This window comes from Musca autumnalis, unplaced genomic scaffold, assembly GCF_047663935.1.
Source record: "Musca autumnalis isolate F117 unplaced genomic scaffold, ASM4766393v1 scaffold_2, whole genome shotgun sequence".
In the NCBI taxonomy this organism is placed as follows: domain Eukaryota; kingdom Metazoa; phylum Arthropoda; class Insecta; order Diptera; family Muscidae; genus Musca; species Musca autumnalis.
Window position 1 is genome coordinate 151287 of NW_027411755.1, and position 20760 is coordinate 172046.

A 20760-nucleotide genomic window follows, 5' to 3' on the forward strand; every position below is an offset into this window, starting at 1 on the left:
ATATGTTGCGGCCGTAACATACTAGCAAATTCCCCAAGCTCCATTGCTTGCAGTGCGACCTAAACACGTGTGCATTCGAGAAATAAAATTTGTTTTTCCCCCAAGCGTATGCAGTGTATATCTAAAGATTTGCAACCCTTGAGTTGGTAGTAGACAAGTCACCAGCTAGACAACATCTAGTCTAGTACACCAACCACTGAAAATATCCATTAATTTTACGACAAATTGATTAACCTTTGTATATCTGGGCAATTTGCAGGTTATTGGGTAAATTATATGAATATCAGTCAAAAAGAAATTTAGTATGCTGTTTAGAAGCGATATATGTATATACTAAATTGCTTTGGGCAATGCTTGGCCCAATCTTGGCGAATAGATAGATGTTCGCACACGTGTCATTATTGTAACGGTTCACGAAAACTCCAGTTTAGCAGCACATAACATTTTATCCAAATCATTTAAAAGAACATACAAATAACAAATTTACCCATTAAACCTTATCGAAGAATTAAAACATTTCAAAGACTGCAATAAATAGCTTTCTAACAGGGTGGTTATCGCTTTCGATATAAAACTAATGGGAGTTTAAAATTACAAACCTTTTCAAAAGTGAAGGGGATCATAGTAGAGTCGGGCAATTGAAGGACCTAGTTCATTGTCCTAGTTCAAAAACGTATGAGTAAATTCATACAAACTAACGTGAGATATTAAGTATACACAGTTTGTTCATACAAACGACCAGTGTACATTGAATAAGGGGTATAATTCTCGCATCCGCTATCGAGTGAGTTTTTGTTCTAAGACAAAATACGATCGTTCGATTCCCTAATACGATCGTAATTATTTAAAACAAGTAAAAAAGTATCAGTCAGCTCTGCCGACAGAGATATACCCTCAGCCTGTGTATATTGAAATAATTTGTTCCCAAAATACGTATGTATTTAGGGGGTTTTAAAAATTTTAGGCGTTTGAACAGACAAAAATGATGATTAGGATTAAAGATTAAAAACTTTTACCATCGTAAATGAGGCAGCGAATTCAAGTTGATTCAACAAAAATCAAAGTGATTCGATATCAGGTCTTAAAGTTAACTTATCCGAAATTTTGTGTGGGTGGTACCGGATTGAGTGGACAAATATAGTCCATATTTGAACCTGATCTATATCTGGTAGATATATTAGGATGTGTAAAGTATAGACCAATGCGGCCACTCCCTTCAAGAGTTACTGTACGAACAATTTTTCCGAAAATTTTTGAACTTTTGTGGGGAGGCACCTGAAGGAGTGGGCCGATAAGACTTATCTTCAAACTTAAACTATGTTTGGACAAAATATTACTAAGACCATATTTTGGACCGAATCGGCTGATCCGTTGGAGAGTTATCGTGAGCTCCAACCACCTTACACGGTGTCATAGGGTTTTTTTTGCAACTTCCATGCTATTTTCTCAGGAAGTATGGACTTGCCCCTGATGAAACTTGAACCGTCGTTTGGAGGGCAGTGAATACAAGTTGCTAAAACAAAAACCAAAGCGATTCGATAGATGACCCTAAACTGAATTTTTCCGAAATTTTGTGTGGGAGGTACCCGAAGGAGTGGACCTATTGAGGCCATATTTGAACCTCATATTACTCTGGTAGAAAGTTTACACTATACAAAGTATGGACCAAATCGGTCACTCCCTTCAAGAGTTATCGTGCGCACAAACTTTCCGAATTTTTTCGAACTGGGGGAGGTACCGGAAGGAGTAGGCCGATGTAGCTCATCTTCGAACTTAAACTAAGTTTGGGCCAAATATTACAAAAGCCAAAATTTGAAGCGAATCGGTTCATCCGTTCGAGAGTTATCGTGCACTCCAGCTAGCAGGACAGACAGACAGACAGACGGACGGACATGGCTAGATCGACTCCAAATTGTCTGAAACACATTTCGTCCAAACATACTTGGGGTCTAAAACCATTATTTCAATGAGGCACATTTTCATCGTATCAAAGTGTATATACCCTCCTTAGCCTAAAGGCTGAGGGTATAAAAAGTTATCGATACATACGGTTTTCCATACATATGGTAAACACACAATATACAAACAAACAAGTTATTGTGCGGCAACCCAGCATACCAAATGTCGGATGTCCGACACCTCTGAACAATTTCGGAAGCAACGTCGTTCAGATTTCGTTCCGATTTCTAAACGATTTTTCGGAGCGGAAATAGTTCAGATTTTGTTCCGAAATCGGAACGAATGTCGGAAAGAAATTTCCTTTCCGAATTTCCCAAGGATTTTCTTCAGATTTCGTTATGAAATCGATACGATGTCGCTCCAACATTTCGTTCCGAAATTATGTCAACCACTTCATACAACTCAACTTTCGTTAAGATATCGTTACGATTTCGGATCAGACATCGGACGTATCGTCCGAATTTTGTTCCGACTTCGTTAAGATGTCGGTACGATTGGTCTGCTGGGAAGTTTCTCGTAAAAAGAAAAGAAAACGTGAAAATTGTATAAAATAAAGAAATTTGTGAAAAATTAAAAGTAATGGTGACCCAAAATAAATTCTAGTATTTAAAAATATAAAAATCGCATACTGGTATTGGAAAATATATTTTTTAATTTTTAAGAAAATACCTGTTTTGTCTATTTTTCCTACTCATTTTATTGGAAAAAGACATTTGTATGTATGTTTAGTTTTATCATAAAATCTTCCACTAAAGTTCAGTTTATGCCACAAAATAATTATTTCGAAAGCAATTTGTTGCGGTCAAAAACTCGCAAGATTCCACTCGAAAGTGTATGCGATTACGGATGCAGTAATCCAGATAGTGAACTAGGTTCAATATAGTCCAATTGACACAATTCTGGATCACAGTGGGGCATTTCTTTTCCATGCATCAGCAATTATCTCAAAATCTAAAGAGCTCTCATAGGTATATTAAAAATAAATAAACGAGTGTGGTGTTTCCAGGAACTTTAGGCTGGTTTAGTGAAGTTTGAACTTAAAAAGTTTACATTCATTGCACAAATGTGTGGGCTAAATACACCTCAGAATCTGTATTGACATGGAATAGTAGGTTTATGTTCCGTAATTTCTTTCAGGGAGTCCGTCCGGACTTACCTTTTGACTTTGAAGCTATATTGAAGAGTTATAAAAAAGTATTCATTCGCCAAACGTTCTGTATTATGGGGATTGTTAACATATTGACGACCCATTCCATGATTTAAGCTATGGGTTGTATAAATAAATTTTGATCAGTTATAACACAATAGTGTAAAAACTAGTAAGTTTATTGGCAGATGTAGACTTATTGCCGACCTGGTTGTTTCTATAATGTAGCTGTCTGTACTTTTGTCTTCGAGTGTACTTGTTTCACCACCTCCATGAATGAAACATCATTAAAATATTCCTCTATGTAACAGAGACAGCTGTGCATGCAAGTCTTCTCCTTCTTTACTTCATGATGCATAATTTTATCTTTGGATTCCACAATCTTTCAGTAGAATACCAAACAAAAAATGCAGACAAAATATTGGCAACTGTTCTTTAAAAGTAAATTGGTAAAGAAGACGGCAAAAAAGAGTTCGTTGAGTGAATGCCAACATGCAATACTGTCACAAATACGTTCACACACAATTAAAAGATTTTGACTGTCAATCAAGACCCAAAATTAAGCATCAGCACATGCAACTTTACAACGATTACAAAAAGTAAATCATTTTGGCGCTAGGTGGGCTAAAATCTACACATAATATCGATTATTTTTGTATCGTTCACTTGCATATGAGACTTGATAGAGTTATGTCGAGCGTCAATCCGACGCCTGTAATTTCCTTCCCCCACAAGGCGTACGTTCGAATTTAAAATCAAAACTATTCCAGGCCTGAAGGTATTTGTATCTGGTTAGCTCCACTTGCTTCAACGATCTTTGCAAAGCAAATAATTTAAAAATTCATTGTTATGCACCGTGCTATCAAAAACAGATAAATTGTATTCTTGTTGCAATGGTTGTTGCTGCTGCAGTTGTCCTACCAGTCGTCTGTCTATTTGAGTTAGAAGTGATGCCTAACAACATAAATTTGTCACAATTTATGACGATAACAAATAGTTTCGTTGTCGTCTAAGTACGTCTGGGACAAGCTACGCCAGCGAAATGTTTAAATTTATTGGCATTTGGCAAGGGGGGAAAGGGAACAAGAAATCGATGGGCTTTAAGTCGTAGATAACAGCACCACACATGCTGTCTGCATTGTTTAGCAAGCAGTAAAGTTGAGCGTGTTGGAGGTCTGGTGGCAACAGTGTAGATGACAGAATGTCGAAAAGTGTGCTCCACCACCCATAGCTTTTTATTTGTCGCTAATAGCACAATGAGTTATTTCATACACATTCGCATGGCTAAATTCTTTAAAGTTGTTATCTAACGCCATCATGCCAGCATTTGCTCAGCACATTTCCTGTTCTGAGGCATTCAACCGTTCAATCAGTCGATGTGCCACTCGGTGGCAATCATCCGACATTCGTTCGTTGCTAATAGCAGAATGCCTGTGACACCCGACACAAAGTACAATTCGCTAATTTTATGACGCATAAAAATCATAAACGTCAGGGACACGATTAGCATTATTATTATAGCTATTAGCCAAACCAGCACTAGTCACATTCATGCTAGTGGTCAAAAATTATTGTTGTATATCGAATTGTGAGTATTAAATTTGGTTCCAACGTGGCAAATAATGTAAATTGAGAATCGAGTGTTTTTTAAATTTGACTATTGACAATCATACTCATCAACGCAATGAGGATTCACTTGAATCAAATGACAAAACATATCTAATCTGATTATTTTACATTGGACATTAAATTGGTCTAGTTTGGAGCATATGACCAAACAAAACGTGGGGTATATCGCAAAATTAAACTGCGAGGGAAACGTAGGGTCAAATACCGTAAATATCGCGCTGTAGAAAAAACGTTAGGTGTTACGGTTGAAAAAATACGTAATTTGCCATTTTCACTTCAGACTTTACTGGAGTCTGTTTCAATAATTCATATAACCACGTACAAATCTATAAAATTGAGCTTTGAATATATTGAACAAAAAATAAAATTTCTAGCGAATTGTTCTATTGACATGAATTTTAATTGCGAAATGATTTCAGAGATTAAATCTGAAGACCAACATGAGCATCACGTACACACAAACATATGTATATATTTCCGCATTGCTTTCGATGCAAACATGTAGTTTTCCTCATTATCCACCCACCACCACTCTTCATTCATCAGGCTAGAACTTCAGTGATTCTCACAAGAAATTCAATTTGTCCCTTTCGTCTTAAATCATCTTCCACCACAAAAATAAAAAACCCATGTAAAGGCATATGAACCCACACTTATTTTCTACATTCAAAGCATTTAATAAAGATTATGACTATCAAAGGGCTTTTTATCGAATAACTTTGAAACAGACGGCACACCCTAGTCCTGGCTTTGTCTTTTTTGGCATTCAAGTAATGGTGCATTTCAAATTGCACTGAATAGCCTTTCTCTAAAGTACGATGTCAAGCAGGATTTTTACGAAAATTGTGGTTTAGTCACGTTTTTGTATAGAAAAAAAGAAGAACAAACGACCTTTTGGGCGTTATGGATAGATTCGATATGAATATAATGGGTCGGTTCTCATTCTTTTAGCTTCTACTTATTATGCATTAACATTATCGATAACTCGAAACCGTTCTTGTTTTTGTAAGAATCTGGAAGGGGGAATCATGTTTCACAAAAGACGTACGCGTTAAACGATTTTCCTGTCAGAGCAACGCAAAATACTTAAAAATAATTTGAATAAAAAATCATTGATGGCTTCCTCGTATCATTGCACTTTGAGTGTTTGTGTTTTTGGGTTGGTTGTTCCTTGGGTTGTTGGGGTCCACACTTTGAGGGAAACGGAAACAATTATGTTGTGGCTTGTTATTATTTCATGGTAGTGGTGGTCGTCACTTATCATACTTGTTAGCAGTTGGCTGTGTCAAATATAATTCACTTTCCAATAACGCAACGGTATATACAAACAATGGAATAACAATTGTCACGTTCTATAGAAATATTTATAGATTCACTGATTTAACTACCTATAGATGAGAGGGCAAATTTTGCAAATCGTTTAAAATAGAGAACTCAACAAGGCATGATCTTGGCTGCTGCACAGACTATGTCTGTGAAGGGTTCAATACGAAAAATTATACATAAGCTTAAATTTTGCTAAGACTTTTCAGTGTACAAACTGAAATCTTTGGGTTTCAGTTAACAGAATTGTAGACTGGTGGCAAGTTTTCTTAAGGAGCACAAGTATTGGCGCCGCGGGTCAGCTATTCGTCTATGCGCATAGTCTCTTCATAAAATCCAAGGGAACATTTCCAAGGCTCTTAATAAGAAGGTGAGCACCCACTTAGAGAATATACGGGTGTGTTTTGAGCGATGGAAACTATACTTAACTGTCGAAAAATGTCAATCCATCGACTGTGCTTGCAGGCACAAGTGGGTTGGTACATACATATATAACAGCTTTTGACATTTTATACACATGATAGATTCGACTTTGCAGACACGTTGATATTTTGTTAAAAAAGTCAAAGGTGCGATCACCAAACATTTAACGTGAACGTATTAGGTGTATTAAATGACAAAAACTTACTTAAGCTTCGTTCCCGTACTTTTTAATAGTAAAATTCGTAAAAGAGAGAACTGTAAAAAAATTATTCTCACATAAAAGTTTTTTGAAACAGTTCGGGAACGGAAAAATGGAAAATACGTAAAAAAGTGGAACAAATGTCAAAGTCAGCGTATAAGCCAATCAGACGCCGGCAACCACTTTACTATTTCTTACGCGCTCAAATTCTTCGAGTAAAAAGATTTTAAAGAGAGCGTCATTTTTGTTTAAAGAGAAGTGAACATTTTACAACTTTTTTGTGTACGGGAACGCTTTTTCGTTAAAGTGGTAAGAATTGTAAAAACATTTTAGTTCTGGAACAAAGCTTTAATGAGCAAAACTGACTTATGTTTCTGACTTTAAATAAGTTCTGACATTGTTAAAAATATTCTTTTATATCTTTGCAGGTAAATACCAATCCCTATTGTACGCTTCCATAGAAAAGACTGGCTGGTAAGTACATCTTTCAATTTCTTAAATAGTGTTAAAGATTCTAAAACAATAATTATTTTTATGTATTTCCTTTTTATTAGTAAGTTTTATAGTATTAGATCTCTTAGAGAAATCTTTCAGGAAAAATACTGAATACTCTCTAATTAGTGAATGCATTTGATATATATGTACATATGTATTTGAGCGTAGGATTAATATTCCACTATCTTTATCTAAGTTAATTGTATGTATGGTTAAAAAAAAAATATGCCAATGTTTGAGTATCTTCGTTGCCCAATTGTGGAATGTTTTCATCAAAGGCATTTAGATGAGAGTATTCATTTATGCCTGTCTATTTCTGACATTTGTCAATGAGACAAATCCCCAACTTTGTAATTTTTGTTTTATTTTTTCAATAAACAATGATGACTTTCGATTGAAAAATCTAATCTTCACACCCCAATTGTGATATAATTTGAAGTATGAACAACAACGACTTGTTCGTAACATGATCCCAAATCAAAATCATTCGTTCCAGAATGTCAATGACAATCTGTCAAAATATCAAATAAATAAGAATTTTCGACAAATGTACCTCAGTGCTGTTCAATTTTATTTTTTTCATATAAATTTAATTGGAGAATAGAAGTTTATAAACAGACATATGTGTACATTAGGGCTATGACCTTTGAATGAAGTGACAGGGCACTTTGTGGTGTGAAAACCTTCAAACCTTGGCAGGCACGCAATGTCCCCTAATAGGACGATTGCTACAGCAGCCATCCAAATGCTGCTGATTGCCTTAGCGGGAGTCGGCGCGCAACCTCCAAAAGCTGCTACAATAGCCCATCTAAATGACTATTGATTACCTACAAAAGATACCAAGTAAGGTTTAATTTAAAGTTTTACTTCCCTTCAGAGCGGAGATGTGGTTCCTTCGATGGCCGTGAGTAAAAGTGGTCGCATTTTATTAGTTTATATTTGACATTTACAATTATTTGACAATGAGAAAAGGAACAAAGAACTAAGTATACAATGATGCCAAATTTACATTATTTTACAGAGTTGGATATTACAATTCATCATATTATAAAATTGTTTGAACGAAGTTTGTATGAACTTTTGCCTATTAATAATAACGAGCAGAACGTTCATTCCATTGAAATATTGAAAAACACTTTCAAATTGTATTTTTGTGTGGCTCTGAAGCTTGTTTCCATTTATATATCTGCTTACTGTGAATTCAAAAAAATTGTCCATTGTGCAGATAAATAAACATTTTAAAACCATTTTGTGCAGAAGGGTATCTTTTATTGAATGACCTTACAATTAAGATTTTATCTAATCTAAGGTAAAATCTCATCAAAATACGATACAGGGATATGAGGTTGTAAAAAAGTGATAGCCCTAATGTACATGTTCTAGGTAAATCATACACATTTTTATTGAAAACGGCGGGAAGGAATGAAAAAAGAAAATCCTCTTCAAATGTCGTTGGTAGCATTTGAAAACGCAGCTGAAGTTTTTGGGGTGGGTTTCCATTTAGATTTTGTACAATGGAACATTGTTGTGTTAAACCAAAAAATGTTCCTATTGTTAGTTGTTCTGTAATTGTAATCTTTGAGGGATATCATGAACCTCAGGGTCATTGTAGGTGTTAACCTCTCTAACCGTAAATTAAAGATATGTCAAACGTTCACCTCCTCTACATACATTTATTTCTTCACGAAGTGAGATCTAAAGTTGACGTTGTATAGCACAGTTTCGAGAAACCGGGAATGTTTTTTTACATATGTCACTGAACTATTTGCAGTTTAATTTAAGAGGTAAAGTTTGTTTGTGTGTGAAAAGTTGAAATTAATAATTCACGATTTTGTACGTTTAAATATTGTATAAAGTTTGATAGATAAGTGTACTGACCTAATTGTTAATATTGACAATGACTTCTTGGTCTTTTTTGGTAATATCAGCGATATTTCTAACATTGTTTCATGTTAGATAGGGTTAAAGCTGACATCTACCATTTATGTTTTGAAATTTTAATCCAATCAAAACCAGAATTTAATGATAAGTCATCATTTGGGTTTCCACATTTAGAACACATTAACGGGTTAAATAAGACATGCGCTATAGTACGGCTGAACTGGTTAAAGAAAAAATTGTGCTAAAAAGGCTGTACATGTTGAAAACATCAACGGTTGGGGTGAACATAAAGAAGATGTAAAGCCAAAGATGTTAATGTGAGATAAAATGCAGATTAGAAAATGGGTAGTAATTCGACATTAACCAAATTAACGATTTATAAACGTGACTAATTTGTAACAGAATTTTCTTATCTTGTTTAACTTTTGTTTGTTCGCCAATCTTTTACTGGTCGTAAATTAAAGCTTATCATAGAGGACATTAGTTGTTGGATTGCTTGGTTAATGAAAATAAACGTACACCGTAACCAGCAGCATGTCCGTACAGGATAATATGCACACTCTACTGGTTAGCTATATACACTGAATTGGTTTTAATGCTTTAGAGCTAAATGTTAAAGCTATGAAATGTAAAAAAGGCTTTTGTTTGTCTGCTGTTTTTAATCTAAAAAATATTCTTTTATTGTGGGTTCACTTGTTCGTTGTGTTGTTTCTTTTTTCAATAAGATTGTTTATAATGGGAACAAAATCGACTTTATTTACCGATACAGAGAAATAATTATGACAATAAGTGATACTAAAGAATATTTTATTTTAATATAATAAATGCAATGAAATATTTTGTAGTATTGAATTTATCCAGGCATTATTTGACTTCACGCACAAATCATTTACCCTCAGATGGAAATTATTGTAAATATCACATTGAATTATTGTTGATTCTTGTAACACTGAATTATTTAAATAATTTTCCTTAAACTTCGATTTTTGTTAATCAAACTTAATTTATGAGCTGGCGCATTTAAAATTTGTCGTTTGTATCACTTTTACACATAATGTTAATCATGTGCATTGTTGTATTTTTGTATTTTCAATTCATTCCACTTTAGACTTTTGAATTTCTTTTTCTTTTCTTCTTCTCAACAGGCGTAATAAGTATGCCTATGCCTTCTTCATAATTTCAATGAACGTTTGAACATCTTTGCACATCGATTAATTTTCTTTTCAGGTAATAATTTTGTGTCGCTTTCAAATCTAGCAACCGGTTATTTATTTGTTGTTTTGTTGTATCCATTATATCCCAGAGAGACAAGATAAGAAGTGTGCTTAGAAGTGCTGCAAATCTTTTGAAAATTGCTGTGGTTCAATGCAAATTTGCAATCTTCTTAACTACTGACATTTGATAAAAAAAACTCTTAATATTTTTAATTGTATTCATAGAAAACTGGTTTTGCATTGTTATGCTTTGTTTTTAAAATTCTCAATTGTTTTGTTTGGTTAAAAAATAAATAAAATGATTAATTTTTAAACATGTTTGCACTTTGTCTTTACACTGCGCACTACGTTATTTTGGTTGTGTAAATATTGAACATATTTTCACGTCGAACAATCTACGATATTTCCATTGCCTGTTTTATTTTATCCGTCGTTCCACAAGCGAAACGTTCAAAGGCCACACGACAACTAAGCACCACCATAGCAGCTACGTTTCCAACTTCACATGGTGGAGTTGGTAACCGAGCAACAACAATATCCCTTAGCATATTTCGTGGCACAATGCTAGAGAACCATTCAACGACGTTGGGTTAAGCCGATACGAATTAACGTGTTTCTATATATTTTTTATAAATTAAATCAATAAGTATTGAATGTGAAATTTATAAAGAGATTGTAAATATAAGAAAAAAAAAACCATTTTGCAGTGAGTGAGGATAACTGAGGTTTTCATGATTAACCAACGAAAAGTTTTATTTCTTTTGTATATTCCATTCCGAAATATTAGAAGCTACCGGTTTATCAATTCCCAGATTTTGCTTCATTTGAGACCTATAGGACACTGTTTACGTCCAAAAGGATCGGGTACTCCCTTGGTCCATATGGTAACACCCTTAGTAGGGATATTCCATTCCTAATATTATTGATCCTTGTTAGTAGTTAATATATAAAAGTTAATAAGTTAATAAGAATTAGTTAAAGAATAATATTCATAAAATGTCATAATGGGGTATTTTGGAACCTTCATTACATTTCAAAAACATTTATTTGACAACATGCATTACATGTAGTTATTAGTTTTGGTTATTATTGTTGCCCTACGTGAGTTAATTTCGTATTTATACATTTTATCTTGTCTTAAATAAGTCGACCAACTATTTTTTTTTTTTTTGCAAAAAGCCCTAAATTTTTATCACGATTATATGTAATTTTTTTGGTTCGCAATTTTAGAAAGTTTCGAATGCACTACAAAACGAAGATTAATTAAAAAATATTTAAATAAGCTTGGAATTACTGCTTTTGAATAGTTATAAGATATAAACGTGTAAACGTTGTTTACTTTTCTACATAGTTAATCCGTGTTAAAATTAACCAATTTTTCGCATTTTCACAACCATTTTCAAATCAAAATTTTAATTTTTCGCATGACCGGATGATTTCCCAGTCCCTTAAAACAAGCTAACAATATACAACTAACAATATAGTTATTTTTTAGCCACTAGGATTGTTATTATTTTTTTCAAATAATTTTAAGTTTAGCCGCTTTTAGAATCGGTATATCCTAATACACATATCTGAATGAATTTGTACGTATCCATCAGAACGTGAAAAAAATAAAAACAAACGATGAAACAGCTGGAACAACTAGTGGTAAGTTGGAAGCTGTGTTTAGTTCTCACAACATTTTATTCAGCGTCATGTTTGATGTTGTGTTTTGTATGAAAACATGGTGTTTCAAAATTCGTTTGGATTCTCTCTCAGAAGATGTTGAATCCATCCGTTTACATGCATTTATGATGGACATTATTAAATATTAGTGGCTGTTGGGGTAACAGTTGCAACAAGCGCTACTGCTATAAATAGCTGAGGGACAAATGGACGAACATGTTCTAGTTCAATAAACTCATGCTTCCACACTCGCCCTATTCGATTTGTTTATATTACTCCAAAAATATTGTTTATATTTAGAATGACATTTATTAGTGGAGTCATGTTCAAGTTGATGTTGTTTATTAGCTCGTCAAGTGTCTACGAAACATATACTTTTTTGTCTTTAAATCATTCTTGTGTTGATCCCGTTGGAGAGATGAATCTCTTTTACGAAATGATGGATTTAATCATTCGTGATGGAATAAAAGAGAAAAAATGTGTCTGGTCATCTTCGAACCAGCAAAAGGGAAAAAAGTACATCTTTTAAATTTTCTATAGTTGTATTACACCTTCTATAAGGAATTCCTTCTAAATTGATGAAAACAACGGTGGTCTTCGTTTTCGGCGTTAAACCTCTTCTAACGCCTCTTAACTGCACTTGCGGATTTGTTAAAGAAACTTTTCTTAGGGCTGCCGCTCCGTTTGGATGAAACATAAGTTCACACTTGATTGCTGTAGTTTATTCCCTCTCTCACTTCTAGATCTAAGGGCTTTGTTGTTTGCCTTTCATTAGATATTTTAATGGGTATTTATTACTTGTTAAATGTCTGTAAACAATATTAAAAAGCCATAAATGCCCATTGATAATTGCTTAATTTTCAATAGTTTTATTGGTTGCAGACACCACTTACTGAGCAATAGCTCTTGATTCCTTCACCGTACACAGTTTGGCTTCAGTATCTTCATAACACATGCTGTCAAACCCAACGCAAACAAGGCAGTGTCAAGAGAAAAAAAACGTTTAATCATTGCTTTTAATTTCTATTAACCCAAGTCATACGTCGTAATCTCAATCAAGTCTGAAGTTTACAACACTAAAAACAACGAGGTACGCTCCCGCTCTATGATGTACTACTTCACTCAGGCACTTTTAAACGTTTTGGATGTCTGTCCGTTGGTTTGTTATTAATAAAATTACAATTAGTTGTTTATATATCCCCCGAACTGGGCTTACATACAATGTAAATACATTTATTCATACATACTGTATATACAATGTGTATATGAATGTATGATTGCCCGTCCTTCTATCGGCCGTCAGTCTCACTGAACTTCAATTTATGTTTGGAGTTTAATTTATTGTCTTTTTTGTGTGTTTTATTTGCTGTAGTAGACAAATATTATTAGCAGTATTTTTATAGAAATCTAACCAACAAAAAACGAAGTCTCGAGAACTTGTTCGTTAGTATGTTTTTGTTTTTTGATTGGTCTTTAAGGCTATTTTTGCTTTGTAGCCTTGGGAATTTTTGCACTTTTTGTGGCAATGACTTTTCTTTCTAAACTAGTTTTAGATCAATGTAGACAGGCTGAAACGTTAATCTAAATTTACCGAAAGCTGGCATTTCACTCTTTGCAATCTGTTAGGTGAAACGTGTAAAATATGATAAGCAGTTTGAACGACTTTTCATTTGTGGAGAAAAAATGTTTATTTTCATATGAAGGCTGTGTATTTTTAAAGTGAGAGTTCAGTCTTTATAAGCGGTATTGAATCGCTTACAAGAAAGTTGCAAGTTCGAAGATTCAGTTTCGAATTTCCCATTTATTGATTATGTCTCCCCAAAATAAATATAGAAAACGTGTGGAACTTCAGCTTAGTATTTCTAGTTAAATGCAAAATCGTAAGTGTTAGTTAACATACTAAAATAATCTGTACTTTAGGCTAATGTATCTTCAAGCCTCATCAAATGTTCCCGCATTTCATTAGAGTCTTTATACAATTCTCAATTTTCTACAAAAGAGATAAAGTTTGTGCACAACGGCTGGTTTATGATGTGTTCAACATTACAAATATGACCATTCCTTCCTTGTTTTATAAAATGGATCAGACATTTGTTCTGCCTGTCATCCCACACAAAATTGTCTGCCAGACCTACAACATGGCGTAATAACAGACAATCCTTTTTGCAGCATACAACAATTTTAATAACAATAATCACTTGCATAAAAATTGCGAAACCCTTTTAATGCAGCATGGTCATAACACGACTCGTAGCCTTGCTTTATTCGTGTGTATGTTGTCATAATTCATACGTTGGTGGTCCCTTGGCATTTCGTAGACCATTTTGCAGCCCATTGACAATTTTTCACAAAAAAAGTAAGTGATTAAAGGTCTTGCCTTTGGTGCACTTCAATATGTGACTCGGTCTGTAACACACGCCCTTAACGGATATGCTGCAGCATGTGCCACTCACACTACCACCAGAAGCACGAATAACCCTCAATGGCGCGAAACATCCTTCCGGCCACAGAGACGATATACAAGCCAGCATTTCTTCCGTTTCTTTCTTCGAAATGAGGATAGCATTTCATGTCTTTTTAATTTTTCAATAAATCTCACGCAATTATCGTCATTGTGTAAAATTTTTTACGCATTCACATATTCACCGAGACAAATGCTTCAATAAGACGGCTTCTGCTGTCATTAGGTCGGTGGTCTATTGTTCATTCCAAGAGAGTTTATCAAATTTCGTATTTTGTCGGAGATGAATAGGAGGGGAATCAACTCATTTGATGTCGTTAAGAGAAAACTTTAAAAAGTCATCGAAAAGCAATTTTACTTCTTTCAACTTCAGGTTTCATTTCGTGCAACAAAATCCCCTTCAAATTCATTTCGAACTCTGAATAACTTGCCAAATCCCTTTTCTGGGCTTGCTGGGACAGACTAACAACCACTAACAACATTATTACAACTGTCAAAGCCACAAGAAACCACTCAATCATCGACAATGCAGTCGATACGGCTTTCATATTTCAAGGACCACAAATGAATCATTCCACAGCTTCCCTGCTTCCGCTTTCCCCTTTGCTATGTCATTAGATTCATTTGTAAATATTTCAGGTCGTTGTGGAAACAAAGCTTTGATAACAATCATGGAAGAAGTTTTTTAATAAATTATTGAGTTTGTTGTAACTTTATTAAGAATGAAAATAAAACATTCAACGACAAATTTTATAGAATATATATTTCGGACGTTTGTAAATGATTGTTGTTACCGTATGTACGTCTGCCTCGTCTACGAGGTGAGTCTTGAAAGTAAGTATCTAATAGTTAAAATTTTTGTGGAAATATAAAAATTAAAAAATAACATTAGTTACGTATTGCCTGAATACAGAGTTTTAATGAATTCTTTAAGTGCTCACATAGGGTCATAAAACTGAACGCACAATGCCTCCGCCCAATTAATATTCATGGAATTCGCTCGGTGATGGTTTGTTTAGAGGCACGTTTGAGATTTCAGGTCTACTATGTAATGTTTATGCCCCTCCTGAGTGGCAAATGGTAATTATCTGCCTGAACCTTTGTACGCATATAATTAACTCCCCCGAGAATTAGCCAAACTTCAAATATGGTTGTTAAGGATAATTGAAAACATCTCGTCAACACTTCCACCACCGCCATTCTAGTAACTGGCAACAGGCTTTTGTCTTCGGTAGTCAAAAGAGAACAACAATGAGACTTAATTATTTTATAAGTGCTTTTATCCTTTTTCTCATTACGCATTTCGTCTGGTTGCCGGCAAAAATTAAATCCTATAATTATTTCGAAATTTATTCGACGTTCGAATGTAAACGCAAAGTTGAAACTAAAAAAGTGACCATAGAATTCGAGGCCTTTTCCGTTTGCAACATCCACGCTCCGAGTGAAACTCACATTGAAAGTCTGAAAGCCTTTCGTTAGGGCTCTCTTCTCTATATGGGATGTTTGAATTTGTTTTTGTGTGCTTTTAATTTCCGTTTACCATTTGGTGCTTCGAGCATATTTCATTTTGATTTATTTATGACTTTTTTATGCCATCACATGTCTGTATGCATGTGTATGTGTTTTAGTTTTGGACAGTTAAACCAATAAAAATAGAATAATCGTGTATTATTTGCATAGACAGACAGTTAAATATGGCCGTATCGTCAGTTAATGTAAACAAAAATATTGACTGAGGAATAAATGGAATCAAATGTAATGTAAACAATACTGACAAAATTCACTGTCAGTAGAATTTTATAGCCAGACGAGACAGTCACTTTCTCTGAGGAAATGAGGGAAAGAACATCCGGACATTTTTCAGAATGTACACAATGTGTTGATGTGCAAATCTCACTCTATCGAATGGTCGAGGAGTTTTGGTGTTGCACTATTCGGCAAATCTTTGAGATATTGGCCCGATTTATTATACATACTCTAGTCCGATTTTTCGAGTGTTGTCGCACTCCATAAGTCTGGAAAAACAACGTTTCTATAAACGAATTTATTATCTCCTGAATACAATTTATGTTCACGGAGGTCCGGAAACATTCTCTCTGACTACTCGTGTTCCCTGGCTTAAATTGTACCTCAAAATATTGCCTTATGTTTTTCATAATTTTGTCTTTGCACTGATCTCTAGGATAAACTTAAATCCCTTATACTTCTAATACAATGCTCAGGAGTTCAAGTTAACGATTTATTATATTAGATACGCTTTCTTTTTCCTGGGTTTCCGTGAGTTGGGGTAAAAGGGAGCCATTAAGCGCAGCTGATGACAACAACTCAAACATGAAATGTGTTTCAGCAAACGTTTCGTCTTAAGAAGCTTGAAAAAGAACATTTTTCAGTCCTTCTGCTGTTTGAAATACATGAGACATTTTAAGTCTAAGAGTCGTTTAAGTACACATTATTACCACTTCAGCTAGTCAAGCAGAAAAGGGGAGCCATTATCCCCCCATCCTCTATGAGCCACAACACAGACCAGTTGCTTGGGGGGAAACATGAATGTATTTATTTCATCTCATGTCATTCAGTCACACAAGTCAATATCCCCAGCTGAACGTCTGATGCAAAGGCATCTTTAAAACTACCCTTGTCCCGAGTTATGGAGCTATTGGAGCAACAGAAGTTGTAAACTTCATAAACATAGCGCCATAGCGACACACAAACACTAGTCTCATGTCGGCCACACAGAATTCCAATGCATACGAAAAACATTAAAAATGTTTGCAGTTGTAATATTAAGCTTATAACAGTGTGGATACGAATAGACAGACATCCCTTAAAAACCACATAAAATATATCCCAGTGAAACATGCCTTATGAAATCCTGCTGTTCGCACCGTACCAAAGTATGGGTTAAGGCGCGAGACGTGTTTTTAATTTCAAAGCATTTTGTTGAATAATTTAGGCCCATGTCAACAGGCAGAAAAATAGGAAAACGTTTCTGTCCTAAAGTGTAAATGTAGCCAATTTTCGCGCCACAACCCCCACACAAAATTGTATTTCGGGGTGTGATTCCAAACCCAAAATTGACCAGAACTTCAGCTTTGATGTTTGTTGTCCTGTGGGGGTTTTCAAATCCGTTGACTTGCTTGTGTTTGGTAAAATGGGCTGCTACATGTGGTTAAAAATGTTCTTTTGCCGTAGGCACTCTACAGTATGTCTGCTTGTTTGTTTACTGTTTGTTTATCTGTTGCTAATGCTATTTCGTTCCCTTAATTTGCCAAAATGCAAATTCAATTTATTTCAATTTCATGAGGAAACCCTTAACAATGTTTGAATTTGAGCATGGTAGCGTTTTACATGCCTAAGATGGTTGTTTGTTGAACTTTCTCTTTGGATGGGAAGGACGACAATTATGATAATTGATTTCTTTGATATGGAAATTTGTGGTTTCCCCACATTTTCAAAATAAAATACAAAGACGTAACAAGTTTTCATTGCAATTGTAAGCAGGATTTGACAAACGAACACAATTACTTATTCATTTTATTTTAAAAAGTTGCATTTAGGGGTCAACACTATCATATTACGTGTCCGTGTACTCGATAATTTGTAATAATTACGAGTAGACATCGGATTTTTGCATGTTTTTTTATTTCTTATCCGTTTTAAGGGTAAATTTTTCGATATTTGGGATCATATCAAAAACATGCAAAAAATATGCAAAATATGAAAAAAATATGCAGAATATGAAGAAATATGCAGAATATGCCAAAAATATGCAAAATATGCAAACAGTTTTTGGCCGAAATTCGTCATAAAAATCGTAAAATTGTCAATTAAAGTTGAATGAATCATCAACCACTTACGACAGTGTGGTGTATGGTATAAAAATATGGTATTGTAATACCAATGTTTTATTATTTAGCTATAAAGCTATACAAAAATATAAAATTTGATAAAATATCAAACATTTTATGTAAAATTCAATATTTTCTTTGTTTTAATTTGTTGCATTAGGCTGGTTTTAACTCATAGGGAACAAATCGATGTCGGATTTTTTAGGCGGGGTGTGCCGCCTAAACTGTTTAGTTTTGTAAGATTTTAATATTGCCAAAATTTGAGCACAGTTGGAATATGTTAACACGTGCTACTGGGGCCTCGAAGTTATGAAAATCTCGATTTTTTTGGCGACTTCGGCGACTCATATCTGTGGAACGTTTAAATCTATTTGCCAGTATTATGCATTAAATTAAAGGTCATTCTGTTCATTTTCAAAAACAAAATATGTAAGTAGTACTGAATTCGAGATAATAAAGTCAATGTCCCGAAAAACGTGCATAGGTACGCCTTAGGGCGAAAATGGAGTATACGAGGGCTGAGCGATAACCATCTGGCCTAAGAATGAAAACGCGAATATTTACCATCAAAAATAGTTTTATTGTTTTCTTAAGTAGTCTCCAGCATGATTTATACGTTTTTTCATGCGCTCAAACCAATTATATTGAATCCCCTTTTCCACTCCCATTTAGACACCTCCAAAACATGGTTTTTAAAAGCTTTTACAGCATCTTCTGGCTACGAAAATCGTTTACACGCCCTTTTTTCTTGAAATGCTGGAATCAAATAAAGTCATTGGATCCCCAGTTAAGGCTGTACCGCGAATGACCCATCAATTCCACGTTCTGTCCGATCAAACAGGCGCTGGTTTGAATCGATGAGTCAGAGCTCGCATTGTCATGATACAGAAAGGTTCCTTTTCCCTTGTTTGTTTTTTGAATTTCTCAGGAGACTTCTGACAATCAAGTTATAATGTACCACTTAGAATTAACCGCCCTACATTTCTGAAGCCGTATAGTCGCCACACGGTCAGTTTTGCCGAAGTTTGGCTCGCTTTCGAAGACCTAAACGGTCGATTCCTGTTTTGTTTCGGGCTCCTAAGCATAGTTCCAAGATTCGCCGTCTGTGATGATCTTATAAACGTTGTTTGAAGCACAACGATCGTTCTTATTCACAATTTCTTTGCAGCCGCTTTTTGAGCGATTGTCCAATTTTGCTGGATCTAACCAGAAAAATCCATTTTTGCGGCCAGATGTTCATGCAATATAAAATGTTAGTTAGTGGAAGAAATCCCCAACGATACCTCTATCTCACGGTATATAACATGGCGATCACGGTATATAATATGGTGTTCACGCACGGCTTAATTTTTTTCTGGCACATTTTGGGCGACCCTGACGACCTCGGGTTTTTGGCTAGTGTCGATCACGATTGAATTCATTAATCCAGTTTTTTCATAGTTCTGTAGGATGGCACTTTATCAGCATACAAAGCCGTGATTAACCACGTCGAAAGTTGTGAAAAATGGTCGGACGAAAATGTTCACAAATAAATTCCATTTTTTTGCAAAGTAATTTCTTCAAGTCACTGTAACAACACAACACAAGGTCGTATGACAAACTGTCATAGGCCACATAGTTTTCGTGCAGCCCTCGTATTGTAAAAACATGTTCTTCTTTTTTTTTATCAATTTTTGGAATGAAAACAAATGTCTTTTACATTTTATTCTTATTTAAATTTATTCGTGTGTCTGATATCATGTGATTTTGGAGCTATCTGGGTACAGCTGACTACTTGGAGATCGCATTGTTTTTGTTGTTCGTCCTTCGTAATTAATTGGTTGTAATCTGTTATGGGCTCGATTCCTCGCTCTGCTATGTCGTTCACAACTTTCAAGTTGTTTACCATCCCTTGCGCCTCCTGGAAATTCGGAGTTAATGTTTAATCTCTTGAACAACAAGGCGTTCACTTTTAATTACGCCATGTAGACATTTTTCTAGGAATTTCGTCAGTTGCTATTTTTTAAGTTTGGGTCGAATATTTCTAGAGATTATCGAATATTTCGTTAAGATTTTTGCCACCATTAGGCTCTTTACGGTTTTTTGCACTGTCTGATTAAACAATGCTAGGCCCACAAGTTCAGGACTAAAATACCATAGATGATTTATCATTTTGTTATTTCCTTTTCTGATTTTTGTTTGTCAATGTTTTCGTATTTCAATTGATTTTCAATGAGGTCTAGGTCTTGTTTTGATGCTTAACACATCGTAGAATATAAAAGACCATCTGTCCCGAAAAGAATCAAGCGTGTCTTCAGGAAAATCATAGCCATGAAATTGTCATTGCTGGTGGACCCCTGTAAGTTATCCTATAGTAACGTTACACGTAACAATTGGCTATAATAGAAGCTCTCCGAGAGAATCCCAACAAATATAAGATGTCTAGGAGCTTTATCTGTGAACAGCGGAGAATAAATCGTGAAAAATACATGCAACAACTTAAACACTATTTGCGTGCACTGGCATGAAAACCT

General features: G+C 34.7%; 1 protein-coding gene and 1 long non-coding RNA gene across 9 annotated transcripts in view; one reads left to right on the forward strand and one right to left on the reverse strand.

Annotated features, from left to right (window-relative positions):
• The window catches only part of sick (sickie), a 317157-nt gene that overhangs the window by 93341 nt on the left and 203056 nt on the right, over positions 1–20760 (reverse strand). Inside the window, exon 1 of one of the 8 annotated variants that reach the window (XM_073966464.1) lies at positions 9950–16779. The exons of 6 other annotated variants lie outside the window; for them this stretch is intronic. The gene's annotated coding sequence lies outside the window, so the exon portion shown is untranslated. Of the gene's footprint in view, positions 1–9938; positions 16780–20760 lie in introns of those variants that run through there. One more of the 8 variants, XM_073966465.1, reaches the window with a different exon arrangement.
• Positions 1–20760, forward strand: part of LOC141393480 (uncharacterized) — a 328761-nt gene that overhangs the window by 88843 nt on the left and 219158 nt on the right. Inside the window, exon 2 of the long non-coding RNA XR_012410110.1 lies at positions 7109–7154. This is a non-coding gene — a long non-coding RNA (uncharacterized lncRNA). The remainder of the gene's footprint in view (positions 1–7108; positions 7155–20760) is intronic.